Source organism: Neopelma chrysocephalum, unplaced genomic scaffold (genome assembly GCF_003984885.1).
Source record: "Neopelma chrysocephalum unplaced genomic scaffold, ASM398488v2 Primary Assembly neopelma1_87, whole genome shotgun sequence".
NCBI lineage: Eukaryota > Metazoa > Chordata > Aves > Passeriformes > Pipridae > Neopelma > Neopelma chrysocephalum.
The window spans coordinates 65,544-89,087 of NW_020897749.1; the positions used below are offsets into that span (position 1 = coordinate 65,544).

The window sequence follows — 23,544 nt, forward strand, 5'->3', positions numbered from 1 at the left end:
GTCAAAGTAACAAATTCTGAAGATACTTCACACATCCCTACAAATACCCTTCACAAATAATGACATACATTGTCCAGACACCACAGATATACAGCTTTGGATAGAAAGAAGTAGTCCCACTATTTTCGACAGAATGAGTTTTACATCAAATAATTAATGTACAACACATCTTGTGGTCTTTTCTGCAAATCTTGCAGCATTTCAGCTTAGCATTCACCAAAAAATATAAATGTTATTATTTACTTAAACATGTGTTGGATCAGCATCAATAAACAGCACATGATAAAGGTCAGTATATGCAAGTTCTCCAAGAAAGCATAAAGGAAAGTCAGCTTTAAAGAGCAGGAGAGCAGGAAGAGTCAGATGGACTCTTAAGATTTTATTAGAATACAGCAGCATCTCAGGAACAATCTCTCAGTAATACCACAGGTGCCATTCTGATCAATCTTTTGTTTCTTTCCAAGCTCATATTGGAAACAGTTATCACAAAGGGGCAGTTCTGCTCAGGAAAATAAGAGTGGAAATAGGTTAACACTGCAGGGTTTGCATTTTCAGCAGTATTCAAAGACTTTCAGTAAGCTTTCATTCATTATGGGTGACCTCACAGAGAAGGAACCAGCTACTCTTGTCCAACCTCTATCATGCCTAACCAAAGTCCTTTACACTGTATTTTGTTATTTCACTTTAAAAAAAAAACTCTTGAAAAAGTCAAAACTATTTCCACTTCCTCCACAGGAATTGATCTAGACTAATATATGTACATTTCCCACCTCCACCTCCTTCAAACAAGCAAACCCACCCCCTGGTTTCTATTGCTTTGTAGAAATCACCTGTCTACTTCCCAGCTGGATCTGATTGCACACAAAGTCAGCTGGAGCCCTTCAAGCTCCATCTAGCCTGCAAAGCAGGTTAATAGTTACATTTATAAACTCAAAATAATGTATTTATAGGTTTGAATGTGTTTTATTATTAACTGCAAATGCTTTCCTTCATAAACACCTTCCAAGAGAGTGGTGAATGAAGTTTCCGCGCTCCTTATTTATACATGTGCATTTAAAAGTCCAGGAAATACACTCAGGAGGAATCTTGGTTTTCACAAAAGATTTCTTTATCCTTTGCAAAGATGGTTTCAATAGTTTCATAAAAGTAATAGCAAGCAGACAAGGGTTAAAGTTCAAAGAAAACAGTAGCCGAGCTTCACAAAGATGGTGCCAAGAACAAGCTAATGAGCCACTGGTCACTCCTATATCAAATAAACCTTAAGATTCTGGATGTGACAGATGGCCCAATGATATTTTACTATTCCTCATAAATATTCTAGGCCATTCTAAGACAAAACAGGACTGAGAAGCAAGAGCTACCCTTAGGTGTATGAAAACGATTTTGAAAGATTGTCCCCACTAAATGTTAAGACCAAAGGTTTTTTAGAGGTGGGGGAGCGGAATAAAGACTGAAAAAGCAAAAAGCATGAAGAGCACAGGAATTACAGGGAAGAACATGCCCTCAGGAGGCATCTTTAACTATTGAAGGAGCAGGTGAAGGTCTGATGGTTTTGGATGCATGCAAGGGTTTGCACTGTAGAAGAAATAGAAAAACAAAAATGGGAGAGAAAACATATGTAGAATGTGGATGTTTCTGGGAAATGTATGAAAGAGAAACCTTCAAACCTCCGTGGTGACAGAGAGAGCCCAACATCTCTCAAAAAAAAAAAACAAAACAACAAAACCAAGGGAGGCACAGGAGTGAGTAATGCAAAGCAGTAAACTTGACAAAGGTGGTTTCCTGTTGGGAAGTGATTAGATAAATCTATGCTTGTTTATTTTTATTTTTTTTTTAGAAAACACACTATCTACTAGTACTTCCCCATTACAATCTCACCATCACTTGCAAAGTTACATTTAAATATCTCTTGAAAAAAAATGGGATAATCTAGTGATTTAATTAAAAGATAACACAAATAAACTTTAGCTATATTCTTCCAGCAGGACTTTTACAGTTTCAAATTCAGCTGACCTTTGAAATAGTATGTTTTTCACGGACAGAGGAAAACATACGTATAGATTGGTGGGAATCCTAAAATATGTTTTAAATTTTTACAAGTCAAGAAACTGAGAAAAAAAAAAAAAGAGAATCTTACACATTTCCAGAGATGAAACTTGGTGACAAAACTGCTTTTTAGAAAAAAAGGGACTCTTAAAATCTCAAACATATTCATTCCATAGTCTGTATTCAGAGCAAATCCACCAAGCTCTTGCACAAAAGAAGATGAACAATCAGCCAGCTATACACTACTCACTAATAATGCAAGAAGCTATTTCAGTGGGATCCTTAAAAGCAAACTCTGTTATGGAAAGATGCATTTATTTAGAAGCCATTGGAATATTTGTCTCATCTATTCTTCCATCTCCTCACCTGAGCTCAGTCTGTTTAAGAACAGCGCAATCAGTCAAGCTGTTTAATAAAGGAAAATTCAAAACCCTTGCAATAAATATGTCCCTGGGCTATTTATTTTCCAATGGAATTTTCAAAACATGAATCAAAGCAGCAGAAACAGAAAGACTCAGAGACGCAGGGTGCAATCCTTCAGGAACAGACTGCAGGGGAATCTCTGCTCCAGTGCCCGGAGCATCTCCCGTCCCTCCTTCTGCACTGACCTTGGGGTCTGCAGAGCTGTTTCTCTCACATGTCCTCACTCCTCTCTCCAACTGCAGGTTGCTGTGCAGGTTTTTCTCCCCCTTCCTAAACACCTTCTCCCAGAGGTGCATCCACCATCCCTGATGGGCTTGGCCTTGGCCAGTGGTGAGTCCATCTTGGAGCCAGCTGGCCCTGGCTCTGTCAGACACAGAGGCAGCTTGTCACAGAAGCCACCCTTGTAGACCCCCACTACCAAAACCTTGTACTGCAAACTCAATGCACTGAATTAAAAAGGATAAGGGAAGGGGAGAAGGATTTTTTTTTTTTTAAGAAGGAGTCCTGCAGGTTTTGTGGCCAGTCAGCACTTGGTTGAAGCAAGCAGTGGCAAATACAGATCTAGCTGTGGAAAAGGTCATGTTGGTTTCATTCAGTCAAAATCATGCCAAATGTCCATGATGTGTAAAGAAAACTTAGAGAAAGGGATGATGCACTTGACAGCACTGAGACAAAGGCATACACAATATTTGGCCACCTTGGAAGACCTGCTTTATTGCTCCCCTACTGTTTGTCTCTGTTTTTCTGATCCTTCTCCAGCATGGATCCCAAGTTCATTTTGAATAAGGTTATGTAGATACCACCTCTGTCCTTCCTGATGACTGATGTTAATGACTCTTTCTTTCCTGAAGAAAACAGGTCTAAGTATTCATAAGATTGGGACTGTCAGACCTGCTTTTTTTACATCGGGAGAGGCAGTTGTTCACTTCAAGTTCTCACTAGTTTTGAAAATACCTTGAATATGACAAAGACTCTTGTTATCAGTGAAAACAACTGAGCCCCACAGACTTCAGTAAATCTTCAACAAATCTGAATCAGAACAAAATCAGCCCAGTTAATGAGTCAACACCTTAGGGCAGAGACCAGAGTTGCTTCTTATCAAAATAATTCTGGTTGGCTGTTGGAGGGAATGGAGTTCTGGGTTTTTTAGACAGGAGTCTGACTGAACAAAATGCTCTTAAACTTTCCAAAGAGAAGAAGTGTTTTAACATCAGAATGTGTTATGGGACATAATTTACCTCTTCATAGAGTCACAGAATGGTTTGTCTTGGAAGGGACCTTAAATATCACCCAGGTCCAACACCCCAGCTTTGGGCAAGGACACCTTCCACTAGAACAGGTTGCTCAAAGTCCCACCCAGCCTGGCCTGAACTGCCAGGGATGGGGCACCCACAGCTTCTCTGGGCAACCTCTTACAGTTCGCATTGCTTCCATGTACTCATTCCCAAGGATTCTGAAATGCCTGCATGTGAATTTGAGAGAGCGAAGGCACAGCTTGTTAGTCCTGATAACATGAAATTTAAGTTCTTCTTCATTTTAGGTAGGTGGGAATTTCCTCTCCTCTATTCTCTACAGCTTTCTTGTTTGTAGCTGATATGGTACATTATATATATTTTAACTCTATTGTTATTCCACAGCTTGAAACTTTCCCTCTGTGAAAAGAGTAGGCAAATGAAGGTAAATATGTGTGATCTTCAAGAAGAAAGCCATGGAGTTACTTGCCATTGTTTTTGTTCTCTTTTATTCCTTTTGCTGTTTTCTATAGCTAGGTAGGAAGAAGAGATTGTTCCCTGACAATAGTATCTGCAGTCCTTACACAGAGTACACTCCATCTTTGATCAAGGCTTCCAAACACAAATTTAACAGAAAACATTCTAACAAAAAAACAAAAAGGAGAAATAGAAACAAAACAACAAACAAACAAAAAAATAAACAAACAAAACCCCACAGATTATGTACAAAAGGGACAGAGACAAAGAAATACAGAAATGACACAACATGGCAGGGAAAAAACCACCAAATAAACAAATAGAAGAACAACAAATTAGAGAAAAGGCAACGACTGCAGAAATTAGGAGAAAGTATAATGAGTGGAAAACAGCAGACACTAGTCCATACCCTTTTCTTGAACTAAAACTGCCTCAGGTTGTCTTGAAGTGGAACTAAATGTATTTTCTCTCAACTGAATGCTGGCTTTCCCTCTTTGGAGACGAGTTCTGTTACTGGCACTTTGGAATGTATTTAAGCAGACACTATGCTCGTTTTTTTTTTTTCGGTCATTTTCAGCAGTCATCCCCATGCCACCGAGATTTTTATCAGCATTGACACATTTCTAAAAACACTGCTGACATCAATAGTTCTCATGATCAGTATTGATGCAAAGCATTCCTCTTGGGGGAAGAAGGTATAGTCATTTTTTTTCGTGACTAAGCTGAGGTGTGAAGTTGTTTATATTGCTGATTTACATGTTACAGCAAGCCTTTTAGCTTCAGGTATCAGGTATATTCTAAGGGACTTAGTAATGTGCTATAACGGCACTATTACTTGTAGCTATCAGCATACTGTACACCATTTTGCTCTGTAATTAGCATTTTTTCTTTTTGGTAGTCAAACTCATCCTTTTGCAATTGCACATTGCCCTGGTTCCAGGCTCTGTGTGTTTGTGTATGTATGTGTGCATGTGTACAAACGTGATCACAGCAGCTGACAGAACAGCAGCACCCAGCCAAGTGGAAAATACAATTTCCAGAAAATAAAAACATGCATTCCCAGGGACAACAATCTGTCTAAATAAGTCATCTGTTAAATGTAGTTACACAGTAATTTAGTAGTGAAAATTATCAAGATTTCTCTAGTGGATCTCATCTAAAGGGTCTCTCAGACTCCTACATTCTTTGTAATAATTAAAAATAGATTTCATATAATCACAGAATCATTAAGGTTGGAAAAGACCTCCAAGGTCATCAAGTCCAATCTTTGACCCAACACCACCAGGTCAGCTAAGGGCTGACAAATCCATCTAATCTCTTAGGAAGTTATCACTTTCCATAAATAATTGTATTTCACAGAATCTGAACTTCAGAAATACGTGAAATATGGAGAACATCCTCACCTTTGAAGGAAGGAGGAAAGCACAGGGGGTTTGCCAACTTCTGTAATTCTTCCCAGTATGTGAATCATGATGTCATGAAGAAAGCCACCAAAGTCCCGCTGGACGACTGGAATGGAAGTTACTAAATCTAAGAAAGAGAAATTAAACTTCTTGCTGACATAATCTAGTTGTAAGCCAGGATACAGCACCTTTGTCCTCTATCTCAGCTGCGTGTCCCATGGAGTGTCCAACATTCTGAAAGCTGTAATGAATTTTTCTGGTAACAGAAAGACTCGTGGTTTTGTTCTGAGTGATTTCCCATTGCATTCACCTTTTTCTGTCCGTTATGGGACAGCATTCAAGCTTTTTAAAGTTCCAGCCTTCTTCTTCCATTTCCAGCTGCTGTACATTTCCTTTCCCACCTTCTGACTTAGAAGCTGTGGCATCTCCCTTTTCCAAGAGGCAGCTGAAGAAGTGTTCAAGAACAGTAACGCACCATGCCCTTCCCCATATCCCATGCTAAATGTGCTGGAGGGCACCCTTGAGCTTAATGCGACGGCCTTTGTGATGAGAGCAGGTTTGAATAAGTGGAGTGTAAGTATTATTTACATCCCCCCTATTTACAGGGGACAAACATTTCCGCATTTTCCCTCTCTAGACAGACAGCAACGAGATACACGCACTTCATTAAGCAAAAACGATCGTCTGTTTTGCTAAGCAGCAATCTTCATTAGCACTTAATAATCAGACTTTAAGTGAACTAAAGGGTGCTTTAATTAGACGATGCAAACAAATAATCTGATTCTGAGAGATGCCGAGCACCTGGTATTGCAAACTGCAGATGGTCTGTCACTGCCCCCTCTGACCTGCTCCTCTGGCCCTCATTAAGGGCACACCACAGCACATTACTGTGATGGCTCTGCAAGGCAGAGTCAACAGGGCAACGCTCTTGGCTCTCTAGACATCACAATGTAAATAATAACATCATAACCCCTGCCATCTAACCGAAGTTAGCCTGGCATCTGCATATCATATTTCATCCCAAATGTGTAGATATTTATAGGAAAGTGGAAAATGCGAGAACTGTGAGGCATCAGTCCCTGGGTCATCCTGGAACTCAGCAAACAGCTCCTAAAGGTGGCTCTGACACCAAACACTGGCAGCTGCACTGCAGGTTCAGCAACCTCCTTCCCACCTCTCCTGTCCGTGAAACCATCCACTGAGCCCCCTCACACTGCTCTGAGGGGGTTTTGACCTTGAGATGAGTCTGCTCCAAATCTCTGTCACGTTGATTCAGCCTCCCTGCACCCCATACAAGCCAGTCAAGATATGTACAACAGACAGATATGCCCAGACAGGAGCACGAAAGAGTAGAGGGATTTAAAAAGGGGGGAAGACAGTCACCTAGAGCTCTTCTAAGAACAGAGCAGTAAAAATCAAAAAGGCACGTGTGTTTTATCACCCTGATAAATGTCACTGCAAGGAGGAGCTTCTTCCACAAGACAGTGTGGCCCTAGAGACTAAACAGCAACTTTTATACTTACCTTTCATAAAGCCAGTGGGAGGAAATCTTCTGGCAGCACTGTCTGCCACATTAATTTCTTACATCAGTTCAAGCTACTTTGTCTTGTGCTTGGTGTCTTTGGTTATATTCACTCAAATATGGCCAGGGCCTCTTCTTCACCCTCCCAGAAAGCAAATGTGCTGTGTCCAGGGGTGGCTGGATGGAGGGTATAGTGGTGTCCATCCCCCCCACCACAACTGCAAAAACCTCACTAAAGCTTTCCTTTGCCCCTCTGTCCCACAGCTGACAGGCAGCAGCAGAATAACAGTAGAGGTAAGGGAACAAGGAGGTATCAGGGAACAACAGAAGCAGCAGATACCAGGTTACAACGTGCGACAGATTGCTCCCACACCTAGTTAGTTTTCACAGTGGGGTTTCCTTGTGGTGTGGAGGGGGTGGTCAGCAGGGTAAAACAGTTCACAGAGCTCCCACACTTTCAGGCACCAGCACCCGGGGATTTTACTGGCTACCCCCAAGGTCACAGAAGATGGGAATGTGGCAACTTAGGCTGAGCATGACAAGATGCAAGTAGGACAAAGGCTACAAATGTCTTTCAAAATTTAATGTCTTTTTTTTGTGTGTTGTTGCTTTCTGCTCCATAACTAAACACTCCTGTCTTATCACTATCTTGTTAATGAACAACCTGTACTGCTCCCACTCCATGCTACTAAATATTCTGCTGAGATCCTCACAGCTAAAATATATTAAAGAAGCCACTGACAGCATCTATACACAGCTAAATTTAAATCCACCCCACCCCAGTCTGCCGTAACTACAGTGCCCAAGACAAACAGCCCTTGGCTAGTGCTCTCTTCACCAGCATGCTATTAAGCTTTTCCAGAAGAGAAGGCTTTATTTTCTCAAACCCATGCCTGGAAAGGAGGAGCCATATGGGGGAAGAAACTCCAGCATCCCAATCTGATTAATCTCCAGACCTGTGGATACAATCCAGGGAGAAAGGAAAGGCGTCTGTCAACAAACCTCAGCCACCAGATCTACATTAGTGAATGGGAAAGGATGAAGCATGAGGGAACAACAAAAGCTTCTTAACGTCCCTGGAAAGAAACATCCCAGAAAGAAAAAGAGCCCGCAAAACAAAGGAATGCCATACAGGAAATACAAATTATCCACCTGATTTATTGCACAAGGAGGACTTAAAAGTGATGGAAAACCCCAAAAATTTCAGTATGAAGTCTATACTGTTGAGAAGGGAGAAAAGTTTACAAATGACAGCGGTTTATAAACAAACCAGTCCTTCTTTCACTCCATACTGATGTGAGACAGAGTTTGCAGAAAGAGGAAAGCAACCTGGACTTCATGGCTGGATGCTGGAATTTCAAACAACATGCCAAACTGAGTGTTCCCTGCCCCACTCTTCTCCAACACCAGCTTTACAAACCAGCTCGTTGTCATCTACCTCCTCATCCCTGGGGAAGGAGAGCTGGGATGACAGAGGCCACTAAGCTGGCACACTGAGGGAATAAGTTACTCCATAAGTCATTCCTCTTCCTGAGGCTCTGAATGTGCTGCAGAGCAGTGCTGCTTTTTTTGATGCCTCCCCCAAGGTGATAAATGCTGCTGGGAAAAGCTGTCCTTTGGAGTGCAGGGTGACTATAACTCATGACAGTCTTCCACAGCCTTATTGATGTCTTCAGATCAGATTTTCTGACTTAGTTTGTGGAGAGTTTATAGTAAAACAGTCAGAAGAACCTCTTGGGCATCTCCTGGCCACAAACATACCTGGAGAATTGTCTCTAAACAAATTTCTGAAATGCTGGTGCTAACTCTGTCAGCTCAAGGGAGAAGCTGGGAGTAGCATCAGCACTAGGCACTAACACTGTAAGGAAACAACAGATAGGTAATGTAATCTTGAATTCAAGAAACTCAATTATTTTATTGCTTATCTAAGAAAACCTTTCTCTTTGTAACAGGTCTCTGGGAAAGGGACTGAAATGTATGTCACAAAAATCAATGGTTTTTTGCATCCACACAGCAGCCACCATGCCATCGTTTTAATTTTTCTTTATCATTCAAACAATCCATTATTATAATTTTGGTGTCATTTTGGCTTGGAGCAAGTCTTTAATGAGGCAGGTGTTGTGCAAACTCAGGGCAAAAAGGTTGTCTCAAAAAACTTGAGAACTAAGTATTATAAGAAGTGTGGGCATTCTTCCTTGAATAAACCCTGTATGCAGCTATTAGGAGTTCACTGACTTATTTCTTTTTTCTTCTTCTTTTTTTATTTTTAATTTAATGCAAGGGATTAAGTAGCTTTGTCTAAACTGATGTAAATATCACTTAAGCTAAATAAAACTTTCCCACCGTTGCTTGCCTTCGTTTATGAAACAGAAGTTTAAAACAACAAAGAAATACTTTTCCATAAGCACAATGGCTAGGTGTGCTGTAGAACAACTTGCTGGAGCGACAGAGCAAATAACAAAAAATAAATGTGTTCAAAAATTACCTGTAGACACTCTTATAAAAAAAAGATCCCCCCGAGGTGATTAGATACAAAGGCAGAGCCAGTGTTTCAAACTTGCATTGCCTAAGCTTCAGCAAGAGAAGAGGGTGTTCCAGGACAAGGATCTCTCTGTATTTGCCCAGGTCTCACTCTATTCCTGGGTACCCACTGCCAGCTCTCCTCAGAGAGAAAACAATGGACTTGGAAAGAACTTCTGCCTGACCCAGTATGAACTCTTCCTATGTAAAAGAACACAGCAAAAAAAAAATACTCTGAAAAATAAGCTTTAAATTGCTACTTGTTATAATCAAAACAGAAAATCCCCTTCTTGCTACCATCAGATCCACTTCTGTGAGGCACAGCAGCTGAACAAGATGACACTACACTGAGGAGGGCACAGTCTAAGAGGATGAGCCACAGTTTGAAACTAAAACAAAAACAAAATAGAGATGAGCAAACCCAAAGCAAACACCACAGGAAGCAAGGTGTCCTAAGGAGATATTTGAAGATGGAGATGAAAGACTGCTTACTCACACTGTGACATCCAGTGCCCTTGCCCTCTGTTTTGGGAATCACTAAATAGTTTCTGCCAGCATCAATGTCACTCAAGCAGTTGCACCTAAGAGAAAATATTTTCAAAGGTTTACAGGCACTGCAGAAGAATAACATAGTAAGTTGTCAGTTCTGGAGAGGCACTTTCACATTCCTGTTAGACTGAGTGCATCAGTCTAAAGCCAAATGCAGATTACAGTGCAAACACAGGTCAATCATAAACAGTTGATTCTTACTGCTCAGGAGCAGTGGATAGAGTAGAACTGTTTTGCTATTATTTCTGCTATTTCTAAGGTCACTTGTGGTGTAATTCATTAATTCAAACAATAGCAGGTCATATATATAATTGGTAGCTGAGGGAGGAGACTGCATTCATCAGTGCCAAAACCTGCAAAAGAAATAAGATTGTTCAGCTCATATAAAACTGGAACTTAAAAAGCCTGCAGAAGACAAGTCCTAAGCAGCCACTTCAAAACCTGGCAGGCACCAAATGACCCAGGGATACTGCATCTAATTAGACTGATGAGACGACAACATGGCTGTGTGCTGCAGGTAGTTGTTAGACCTCCTATCTACAAAGGCTTTCCTTTGCCCTTTTTAATAAACAATGTTATAAATTAACCTCTAGTACTTTCAGCTCTTTTAAGCTTTTGTGGAATAAAAGTTTGCGATGGTATGTATGGGCTTGTTTCGCTGAGACACATTTTGGTATGCTTCACAGACAAATACTTGTACAAATAGAGGAGCTCAAAGCATTGCTTGCAGATAATTTGTCTGGGTGGTACTCAGCCTTCTCAGATGATGGGCTAAAAGCAACTACTGAGACCTGTTGAGTGTGGAGGCCCAGGGTTGAGTGTCGAGAAGAGGGAGGAAAAAGGCACTGAGTAGGTCTACTACTGTTGGGTTCAGAAGAACCTGGGGTTCACCCCAGGGACAGCAGCTCAGTTACCCCCCAGGTACGTCTAAGATCCTCAGTAAGGTATCACCCACTTGCTGGTCCAAATACATGCCTCTGACAGCTGCACCTTTTCTCTGCAGAACTGAGCACACGTTTTTCCACCTCTGCGCCGCTTTACATGCACCCTGGCACCTCTCCCTCGCAGCCCGGTCGTAACATTTTGGAGGAGGCTGACAGCTTTACCCGCTAACTAGCACACACCTGTGAAGCTCCAAAATCCCACATAAGCCCGCTGCTCGAAACAGACCTTCCCCTTCACCCCCCTCACCAGGCAGAGACTGAGAAGACAACGACTAGGCAGCAGCAGCAGCAGCAGCCGCCTTTCCACCCAATTTAGGATAAACTAGAGCTCCCCCCCCCCCAACCCGGAGGACTCTCGCAGGGCTCCTCCCAGCCCGCGTCCGGCTCGGGGGAAGCCGGGGAAGGCGGCACAAGCGCGGGGCGGCCCCCGCACGGCACCGCTGCCCGCACATCGCAACGGAGCGGCAGGTCCGCGCATCCCCGGGCATCTCCCGGGAGCCGCGGGAGGAGCACTGGCGGGCATCATCCCGGGCATCATCCCGGTGCCCGCCCCCGCCCCGCCCCAGCGGCTCCCGCAAGTGGCGGGGCTGCTCCGCCGGGCAGGGCAGGGCAAGGCAGCGCTCGGGGAGGTGCCGGGGTTTGCCCACCCGGCTGCCGCCTCCCCGCCCCCTTCGCCGTGTTTTCTTGTCTTATTTTGGGGCGGCTGAGGAGGGAAACGCTTCGCTCTCCGCGCCGGAGCCGGCGCCCGCCGTGGTGTGGATGCGTATGGAGGAGTCCTCGTGAAAGCAGCTCCCGACGTTTCCCCCCCACCCACCAAAAAAACACCCAAAAAACCCCCAAACCCAAACAAACCACCCACTTGGACAATTAAAACGGTAAATCTGGCTAACTTTTCATTATCTTGCTTGCTGTGTGCTTATATATGTAGATATTTATGGCTTATCTGGCTTCATTTCGTCATCCTTTGGTTTTCGTTAATTAGCTTCATCTTGTGCTGCCGGAGAACTTGAAATACGGTTTGGAGCAGAGGAGGACTCTGTTTCTGCTTTTGCCTGAAGTTGGGCTGAGGAATGAAAACCTTCCTAGTTCATACCAGCCTTGCAAATATGTTCATTTGTTTTATCAACCTGAACGTAGATGAGATTTCCTGTGGCAGCATTCCCTTGAGTTTGCTTTTCCTTAGTTTAATTTTTGCCGATGCTGCCTAAACCAGCAAAGATGTGTGTATGCTACACACATGCAATCCCATAACCGATTGATTTTGTATGCTGGCATTCCCATCTGAAATTCCAAGCAGGCTTTGAATCTCTTTACTTCATGATGTTAACAAGTGAACTGTCTTCTGTTTTCATCCTAATTCAACTTGAGGATTCTGCAAAAGAAAGTCACCCAAACCAAATCAAGTGGTATTTCTTAGCTCTGTAAATATTTAGTTTCCTTTTCAGTGATAGAAGCATGCTGTGATTTGTACAGTTCACTCAATCTGTACAGGTTCATAATCCAGAGAGCTTTTGTTTGCAAGGTTATTAATTTTATACAGTTACTGTGCTAGTTGGATGCTTTATGAGACTGGGCAACTCCAGGCTTTCTGCACGTTATGAAAACCAACTTTAGGAGGTCATATGTGTTTGCTTTGTTAGATATTATAATTTCACAGACATTTCTGTTCTCTACTGTTCTTCTTCTTGGAGTATTGATACAGCAGATATTTGTCTAAGGAAAATATCTCACTGAGACGTCAGTATGCATGGAGAAAAGACTGTCTTATTCTCATAAAACAAGAAAAAATGAGAATATGCATGGTTGGTAAAAATTACTGATCAGAACTTTGCTGTAAAATATGAGCTAAATTGCCAAGTCTGACTTAGGAAAAACTCAGGTCAGTGTAGACTTTGTTGCTCTTCACTGATTTTTTTGACTTCTCAGGAAAGAAATCATGTATTGAGCTACCTACCCACACATGCATGTGCATATGCACCTGCACAGGCACACAAGCCAACCTGATATTGTCCAAGCACAGGACTTGTGATTTGAGTTTTTGAGCCACAGGGGACTACAAAGAATGCAGGGGAAAGGAAAAAAAGGAGGAGAGATTTGCAACACTGACTGTTGGGCACGTAATTTAGGGACTTGGAAACTGGTCTCAGCAGTCAAAGCAAAGTGACAGAACCCCACGTGCTCTTCAAGGCGCCTGGTATATGCTTTTGCTGTGATTACATCTCTGAATTAATCTTTGAAAAACTTATGTCCGTCCACCATTTGTCTTGTTAGTGTTGAAAATGGTATAAAAGTATGTATTCGTTTGTTATTTTCAGTCTCCTAACTACTAAGATCTGTTGACCCAAGAGACAAGTGTTTTGCTTAGGGGCTAAAAAAAAATATATATTATATTTGCTCGTGATCATAAAAGCTGCTGTGTGCTGACACTGCACACTTCACTTTTTGCAGTGTTGCATGAAACAGGAATATAGAAGTAGGGGGGTTGTTTTCCTTGCATGTGGGACAGAAAGGGTTAAGTGACTGGTCAGCAGCGCTGCTCATTAGTTACTCCAAGGAATATTGCTTTCTGAACACTGCAAAAAAGGTGACAGTTGCATCAAGTTGTTTTTAGGTACTGTAAGTAGACTGCTCTTGGTACCTCTGCCTCTTCAGAATTGCCTTTCCCACCTTCTCTCTTTGGTGTGATTTCTGCCGAGTCCAGAATTCCACCAAGCCTGTCATAAATATCTGAATGTTTCTTCTTTCTGATTGTGGAGACTGAAGTACTTGGAGTGTCCAGGTAAATTAGCTCCAAGCCACTGTGAAATGTTAATACAATAAATAAAACAGACTTTGAGGTAAGTCAGAAATCCTGCTCTCTTAAGAAGATATTAGTCAAGCCTCTGGTGTAGGGTTTTTTTATTTTTCCCAGAAGTTTTGTACTCTACAGCTCTTACAGCCTTCAGTGAAACCTGCAAATAAGCAAGTTCCCTTACATATTTCCTCCTCTTCCTTCCTTCCTTCCCTTTTGTGAGCTCCAAATTACCTGGCTTTTCATCCAGGTAGCAAATGAAAGAGCTATCACACTCAGGCAGGAGTCACTCACTGCTTGTAGTATCTGACTTTTCAGTACCAAGAGCCCTTTTGAGCTGGGGTTACAGACAGAAAGGGCTCATGCTGCACAGGACATCTCTCAGGGGCTCATGGCATTTTGTGCTAATTCCACACCTGAGGATGACATACCACTATTTTAGTGTTTGAGAGAGCATAAGTGATTGAAATTCAGATATCTTTAATAACTTACTAATGCACAGCTGTTAGAAGTGACAACTGAATTTATTGGATCTGAAAGGGTAACACCTTTTTGCATGATTTCCCTTAAAGTATTAATTGGAAAAAGCCTTATATGCTGCCAGATTCAGTAGCTTGCCCTAGTAATAGCTCCTCACCCAGAAACAGGGGGAGGGGGGGAAAGGCATAGCTTCAAAACTGCAAGAAAAAATGATTTGTAAGACAGCTTTAGTAGTTGAAATCAGTTTTTATACCTTTGTCTTTTAAATGACTAATCTCTATCTGTGGGTGTCCATTTAACCTGTGATATAACTTTAGAAACTGCTGGAGGTAATTTGTACTTTAGGATCTCAAGTGATTAACATGAGGTACACAATCTAATGCATTTCAGTATTTGATGGGTTGTGTCTCTCGGCTTTGGATGCCTTTTGGTTTTTATAAATGTTACATTTTCATCTACAGGGTAATTTATGAGCACAAACAAAGGTTGCTGACTCTCTCATTCAAGCTTCAACTGTTATGGCATTTTTATACAAATGCTCATTTACTTTGTCATGCCATTTAGAAGAAGGATCAGTGTAATCCATTATTCTGCAACTATTGTGAGAAAAAGTGATTCTATCAAACGTGTCCCCTGGTTATACTTTTTTATAAACTAATTATGTATGTCAGATATAATGTTGCCCTCTGCTACTATGCTATATTTCCAAATGTAATAGAGTTGGAGAATATTCAGTCCAAGAACTAAACAAAGTATTTTTTCAGTTGGCATTTGATGTCTATGGTGGGAAAGTTGCCCCTGGCAGAGAAACAAGTCCTTCAGTGCATACACTTCACATTTTAATTAAAACCAGGGCACATTTCAGAAAATGCTGGGAATGTATATTATATATATTGAATTTCAGGTGTTATTTTCTTGATGGTTCATCTTACAAATTAGTAATGGAGAAAAAAGAATGGAATTGATGGTCATTTCCTCCACTCTCTCTTTATGTCATCAGTTCTCCTGCAGTTCCTGGAGGAAGAAAAGCACATGGGAGCACAGTAAAATATGCAGACCAAGGCATCCTTAGAAGTGATTAAACACTTTTGAGTTTCCCTTGCCTACACTAGGAGTGTATCACATGGTAATTTGGGAGGCTTACTTGGAAGCAGAAGAGCTATGAAACTGGGTTTGACTCTTACAGCTGTGCATCCGTGTGGGGGGGGGGTTTGCAGGTTTTCTGCAGGGGAGAGGTAGAAAGCACAAAACTAAAGACAGGATCACTGGTTTTAAATAGTCTACCATGAAGCATCAGCTGCTCAGCACCACAAAAAGCCCAACCTAAGGACTCCCACGTCACTGACTTCTTCAAAAAATGAGAGGATTCAAAAAAGTCTATCAGCATATGAGCAAGTGGCCTTGCTGACTATGCTTCTTGTCAAAATGCAAGCTGAGTTTTGAAAGTTTTGAGTGGCAAGTACCCCCAAATTTAAGATAAGGCTTATCAAAGTGATAAAATGGCTGCCTAAATCAATTTTTTTCCTTATTTTTCCTAGAATCTTGTGCCTAATTAGTTGTATTTTGTAAGAAACCATTACTGCGCTACGTTAAATGAAGGCGTAACTTTTTTAGGCTTTGACTAAACTTGATTTTTGTTGATGGTGGAAAATAGGATGGTTTGATGGCAAGAACATCCAAAAAGAGTGATCCATTGAGCTGGCTCATGTACAAACACAGCATTTATGCCTTAAGTGCTAAACTTTTAAAGAGTCATTCTCCACCACGGGGAATATTGGACTTCATGATGACAATCCTGCTAATAAGTTGTCTACAATGTGCAAAGAGAGGTTAAGGTGATCTTGCCACCTACTCGTATATGCAGATACTAATTTCATGGAAGCCAATGTGAATGAACAGAACATTGCAATGAACTATGAAGGAACAGTGGGAATATGACTTGGTGGAGAAAGAGGAGCGAAAAGCAGAAACAAAAACCAAGAATCACAAATATGTCTGATCCAGTATGTAGATTTTTGACAGAGTAGGTGAGAAGGGCTGGAACTGGCTACCTCACCCACGAGAGCCACTGCTTATGCAGTAATGAGAGGTGATTATAATTTGATGGAATTCTTCCAAAGGGTACTTTGTACCTATTGAAGCGTGGTTGCATTTGGCAGCTTCTCCTGATTTGAGGAGAACTTCTGAACTCTGCTGCCATAAGTCACAATCAAAAATGTGACAATTTTAGAAACTTTTGACCTTCAAAATAGAATTTGAGAGCTTTGAATTACTATACCTGTAACTGCGTAGTCTTGTCTGCAATAACAGTTATGGTCAAAAAGACAACAGTCAGATTCCTCTTGCCCCTTTTTCACAGTAGTGGAAGTAAAAGTTCACTTTAATCAAGTTTCATTTGTTTTCCCACTTTCTTCCTGAAGCTTTCTGTAGCTGATTTCTGCAGCAGCTGAGTGAGCGGAACAGTTGGCTTGGATCTTTTCATGGACAGGAATGCCAAATGTTCTCTGCTTATTGCTTCCCACATCTGACAGAGGACATGGTGTTCAGTGAATCACTGCTATGGTCAGCAGCAAAACATGACTTCAGCATCACCTTGCATCTTCTCTCCTTCCTCTTTCTCCCAGTCCCACTGTTCTCCTTGCCTCACAGCAGCTAGTTTTCAGGCTGCTAGTTTTCAGATCTTTCCTCATCCTCCTCTGTTTGAGTTTCCCGGGTTTTGACTTCCTGGATTGCTACTGGTTGCACTCACATGGAAGCACTGACACTGCCCTGACTGGAAAACTTTCTGTGTGGGCAGCAATAATCATTGTGGCTGTTGTTTCTCCCTGAATCCAGAAGCCAGTGTGCATGACACTTAATGTAGGGCTGCTGTAATATATGAAAAACAAGCATTTTCAAATTGTAGTGAAGATGATTTCTTTGTGTTATAACTACATTTGTTAGTCTCTAGATGCATACATGTGGGCCATAATTGGATCATTTGCTGAAGAAGAGTGATACTTCCTCTGGGAGAAAAGAAACATTCCATTACGTAGCGCTGTTGATTTGATAGCATTAAATCCATTCAGTTTATGTATACTAAGCGTAAGACTGTCTCTAAATTCAATATGGGGAAAAAAGTAGCTATCAATACTTATTTTCTTATCCTTAGCTTTGTGCCAGATTATAAAAGATCAGCCTGGCTTGGAGAAACCACTGCAGTAGGCAGTGATGGAGCCCACGGAGTACAAGTTTGCTCTCTCACTGCAATGACTGTGGTTCACTGAGTCACTGATGAGAAGGGGGTGCTCTAAAACCGAGAGAGAAAACTGAAACAGAGAGGCCTATGATCAAAAGATGATCTTTGGGAGAGATTTCAGGCCATGGTTTATTGGTAACTCAACCACTAGAGGATGTAGGCAAATTTGGACCACATCTGTATTGCTTACAGAGGCAGCTCAGTCAGCTATTAGAGCATCTTCCTCCAATTGGTGTTATAATAAATCCTGGTAAATACAGCACAAGCTTCAAGCATTGCCACAGACACAAAGCAATAAATGTGTCTTGGGTGAAAATACTAGGAGAAGTACGTATCACTGGAAAACTTTAATCAGAAAATAGGTCTTAACAGCTCATTATAACAACTATTGTCAAGTTACAAAGCTTACACCACTTGTGACTGTTCAGGAGACACTCCCAGGTATCATGTTTTAATTAATAGTTTGATACAAATTAGTGTTTAATTATTCATTAACAGTTGAGCTAAGGGAATAACCTGTACACTTTGCAAACGTGCAGGTGATAAAAAGTCGAGGAGGAGTGCAAATGGGTGGAACAAGTGGGTTGGAATTAAAAGTTGTTTTAAGAGCCGTAGATAAATAGAATGAGTATCAAGGGCTCTCTTGGGCAGGAACAACCCAAATAGAACAGTGGAAATGACTGACCAGGCAGAGATGCACCTCCCAGGGTACATCAGCCATCTCACAGAGCTGATTCATGTCCAGATGATGTAACCTTTGGATCCTTCTTGAAAAACTGCTCCACGGCCATCCACATCCTGAACCTGGGCACGTGGGGAACAGAGAGAGCTACAGAGAGAGCCTCCTGCACGGGGGGATGTGACGGGAGTGGAGGTGACCCCAGTGCAGGCACTGTCTCATTGAGGGGACACAGCCAAGCATGGGCAGGCAGAGCCAAGGGCCACTAATGGGACCCAGTGACAGCCCCAGCACAGTGAGGGGGATGAACCAAGGCCAGGGGCCACCCAAGGGAGCAGCCAGGAGTGAAAAACGACACAGAAAAAAATTCAAAGGTACCAGAGAAAACAAGCAAATAATGCAATTATCCGCTCAAGAGAACAGGGAAACCAAACTTTGAAAGTCTAATAGCATTTTTGGTCTCTGTAAAAGATACATTTAAGGCTGTTGATTTCTTTCCTGGGGAAATGACTTCCATCCTGTCCTCTCTAACGCTTGTATCTACATAAACAATCTTCTTCATTGGGCTTGCCCAGCATAATGGCATCATTACCGTGTCTTTTGCACAAAGATTTCTTACATGAGGGTCATAAATCAAGCTCATTCACACTCTGCCTTTTACTGAAGGCTTTTAATTTTTTTCTTCCAGCCAAGCCTCACTTTTCTCAAAGACTGTACTGCAGGTCTTGTTATGAAATTACCTGAAGACTGACAGTTGCCAGTGGCAAAAAGGGCCCCTGCTGTTTTGGAAAAGACAAAATATGTTTCTTTTCATCTAGACCCTTGTGTGATTATGGGGGTTTGGCTTTTTTTTTCTTTTTCAATTAATATTTTAGGATGTTTGTATCTAGAACAAACAACCATTTTCTATTAATAATGAGCATCTGTGCCTACACTATCACTTTGATTTGCTGTTACCTCCCTGTCTCCTGATCATCCAAACTGTATCAATTTTAGTTTGTTTGTACCCCGTTATGGAGCAAACCAGTCAGAGTCCTCCAAGACAAAGGTCAGGTGTGGATTTAGAGGTGACTTGTTGAGAAGACCATTTCAAATAAGCCAAGATCATATCCAGATTGGGATCTTTCTGTCCTGCATAGTGTTTTCCAGCACACTTTCAGCAGATTTTCTGCCCGTAAGGTCTCACAAACCTTCATGCCCCGTCCAAGGACACTTAAGTTATCTCCCCTTTGGCATTACACTATCAAACTACCATGCCACTGGCTCAGCCCTCATGTCAGTTTAGGTACTTTGAACCATAAAACCTCTAAAAAATAGTAATGATATCTCTCAGGCACATGGATATGTGCTAGACGTCATGCAGTGTGGGCCCAGCTGCCCGTTCACACCGCTCTAAATGGAATATTGTGGGCACCAGCCACACTTCAGCTGGGGAGCAGGGATCTCTCAGCAACACAGACTTCTTTTCTGTTTGTTTCAGATATTCTTGGGTCAGGATTTTTGCTTGCGTTTCAGATTTTGGCAACTGCCTAGCAAGTTTTCTTCCTGGGGAAAACAGGTAAGGCTCTCCTCAGCCCAGGGCAAGCCAGTTACCTCTAGACAGATGATAAAATGATGCAATTGCTGTTGCAAGATGAGCAGCCCAGGATGGCTCCATTAGTTTTTGGTACAAAAGTCAGTGGTGATGATTTGAACTGTCTGTAAAGACAAATTTGACCTAGAAAAAAACCCTATATTTGGGTATAGCTACCGAAGAAAGACAAGTAAAGAGGGTGCAAGTGTGGAACCTGCTTACAACTGTCTGTAGTGGCAACCAGCCCCTGTAAGTGTTGGGTAAAGAATGGAAGCCTCCCAAATGCTGACAGTTTTCCAGAAAATTACTTACTCTTTGGTGAAGTCGTTGCGTGGTCTCTAGTGAGCACCAGTCTGAGCTGTGTGTATGTGGTATCGTGACACAATCTGATATTCATACCGAAATTCTAAATCCACTGTAGTCACCCAAAAGCCAAGAGTGTCATCTCTGCACGTAGATATGTGATCTTTAATCAGCAGCAACAGCTCTGGGTGCATATCTTGCTTTTAAGATGACCTATTAAGCTGTCATCTGTAGCTGCTTGACCTGTAACAGATAACGCCATCAGGAGAAACAAGCACTAAGATGAAAAATAGCTCTACTTGCTTTCACTGACATTCATCTGACACTCCAAAAGTCTGCAGCTGGGCAACACAACTGCACACAGATAATCACTATGATGGTACGCCTTAATTACCTCTTTCTGGTGAGTTTATGTTGCTTTTCTCAGTTCTCAGGTATTCTCTTGATTCTCAGTTATTCTCAAGCCTGCTGCTCATTAGCCCTATCCTTGATCTTGCACTGAAATTATTTACTGGCTCTCCTGGTAGTTTGTTAAACAAGTGGCACTCATTTCTTGTTGTATATAGCTGTGCATAAGAAATAGGCAAACCACATTTAGTCATTTCAGTCATTTCAAACTTTTAAATCTCCCTATTAGGACAAAGAAAAGGGGGTTCATAGATGGACTGAAACTTCACCTGTTTTTTAGTATTAAGAAGCTAAATTCAAAAAAGGTACCAGAAAAGGGTGAAAAATATTAATTAGCAAAACCTGGCATTAGTTTTACAGTGAGGCTCTTTGGGGGTTTTTAGACATTATCCCTCAGAAGCAGCTGCTGTCTCAATGGCACACATCACTGGTTACATGAAAGATTTCTGTCTAAGGCATGACATTTAATTTCAGAAAAGCAGTCATTAATTTCTAGCTTCAAAAGTCTGTAAAGTGCGTCAATCATTAATGACAATTAACAAAAATTCTGAATGTAGCAATAATTTAATCTCCAGAAATAAAAGAGAATAAATGTGTCTTGCACGTTTTCAGTGCTATATAATACAGCATTCTGCCATGAACCTCTGAATATTTAAACACTGTTTCCTCCTTGGGTGGTAGTGAGAAAAGGGAAATGCATAAGGCAAAGGCTAGGCTGTGAAACCAAAGAGGAGGGGAAGAAAGAAGAGTGGGAGGATCTGCCACTCAAAAGAGCAGCCCTCTAACGACAGTGACTCAGTAAGAGAATTTTGTTTAGGAGCAAAATGTGGAACGCATGTTGACACTGAAAACTGGAAAATAAAAACCATTAACTGAGGGGCACTAAACCAAAGAGTAGAACTACAGAGGTTTCTCAACACGTTTTGCCTTTGGCATCAAAATGTTCCTTATGTTTTGAAGAGCTAATGTTAAAGAACAACTGTAACTGATGGAGCTGAGGAAACTTGTAGTGGTCCATACCCCCCCCAAAATTATGCCATTTAAAGTGGTAAAATTGTTTATGAATACACCCAGACAGTTTTGCCCAAACAAACTTTGACCAAACATTATTGAGCACAGAGACCTTTCTTTTTTTTTTTAACGGTTTTGATACAGCAGTAAAGGAAGATAATTGCAACAGGATGGCAGTATTTCTGTTTCCCTAATAGTTCAGTAATTGGAAAGCACAATCCAGACACAACTTCTTGCTCTTTGGGGGTTTCTCGTCGTGCAGCAGTTTTAACCTCACAAAGGACCACACTCTCTGTCTCCCCTGCACGTTACAGGCTTGGAGCCACACAGCAGCAGCAAGAACAGCTCTGTAACCAGCTTTTATGGCAATCTTGAAGATACAGATGGCCTGGCTCAAAGCACTTCTTTTCTCCATTTGAGAGGAAGGCCTGAAATGGGCTTTGGTTGGTGCTGTGAGGGGGCAGTAGGAAGAGAGCAGCACTTTGTGTTGCTCTGTGCACAGATACCCCACACTCTGAACTGCTTTACTTTTCCCCAGCACAGGCAGAGCTGACCTCTGCTGGAATAAGAGTGTATAGAAAGAAAATCAAGGGATTTGATTTATATCCACATAAAGAGAGGATCATTTCTTTTCAATACCCACTTGCAGAAAATCCCATTAAATTCTTCTTTCTCAGGGCATATTTGAGAAGACTAGTTGATGCAACACATGATAAATGGGAAAAACAGTACACTAGAAGCACGGGGTCTGTTTGGCATCCATGTAAACCTCTTGCAAGAATGGGCTGTATCTGCTGTATTTGGACATATTCTGAGGCAGGGATGCATAAAGAGGAGGATGATTCCTGATTCTCTTTGGAAAATGCTTTCCACTGCAGACCTACAGAGATGCTTCTCTTCCTTTAAAGACTCACGTGGTCTCCACTACTGCAATATCACCTGGGTTTTACGGTGTGTCCCCATACAGTCTGTTAGGTGGAAATGTGGCTATTCCATCCATTTTATTGACTCAGAGGGAGAGAGAGGCAGACCTCTGCCTGTGGACAAAGCTAGGGATGATATAACTGGGTCAGGGAGTTCGCCTCTCACTTTCCCAAGTAACACAGCAATGATGCTGACTGACTGCTCAGATGTGTGTGGTGAGGATAAACTGGGGACTGTCTGCACAGTTACCAGGACCATTGCAACACCCCTAATCAGCTTGAACAGCCAAAAGGAGCTCCGCCTAGTTTTTTTAGAAATTGCTCATCTCTGATCCATCAGAAAAGTCATAAGGAAAAAGCTCTTAATGAAATACTAGAGAACCAGATTTGGCCAGAATTTTTCTGTGGAAAAAACAGGATCAGAAAGGACTTTCAATGCAGAGAGATGACAAAGCAACTATTTTTCTGACCTGGATGCATCTGTCTGCTGAAATCAGACATATGTAAGGAAAAAAAGCGAGGGAACACTACATATATCTTTACTTCTCTCATAAATCTGTGAGGTACCTTGGTGGAAGTGGCACAGAAATCTGGATTGAAATTCATTGCAACAGCACAGAGCCTAAGTTAAAGGTAGGCTGACAGAGAGATGTGTTGAAAATACATATAGAATGAAGCACCGTTCACATAGGAAGGAGCACTGGAAACTTCAGGACTTCACTTAGAAATGTGATTCTGACCTTTTTACTGCCAATTCTTCTCATAAAAGCAGCACTTTTCCTAGGTGTGGCCAACTTCTTTGTTCCCTTAACTGTTATTGGGAGAACTGCTTATGCAATGACACAGTTTATTGATGCCTTTTCTGCATATCTAATGTGTAGTACACCTGTGACTATATCATTCTTACTTTCTCATTTTTTATTGATACAATATTGTGCAGACTTCTTTGGCAGTAACCTGACAGAAAGCTTTGTTTGTTGAGCCCAAACACATTTACTTTCTGGAAACTCATTCATTTAATC

At 41.7% G+C, this 23,544-nt stretch overlaps 1 protein-coding gene across 1 annotated transcript in view; it reads left to right on the top strand.

Moving 5' to 3' along the window:
• The first annotated feature begins 11,783 nt into the window (after positions 1-11,783).
• Positions 11,784-23,544, top strand: part of HTR1F (5-hydroxytryptamine receptor 1F) — a 107,231-nt gene continuing 95,470 nt past the window's right edge. The window contains exon 1 of the mRNA XM_027692644.1: positions 11,784-11,991. The gene's annotated coding sequence lies outside the window, so the exon portion shown is untranslated. The remainder of the gene's footprint in view (positions 11,992-23,544) is intronic.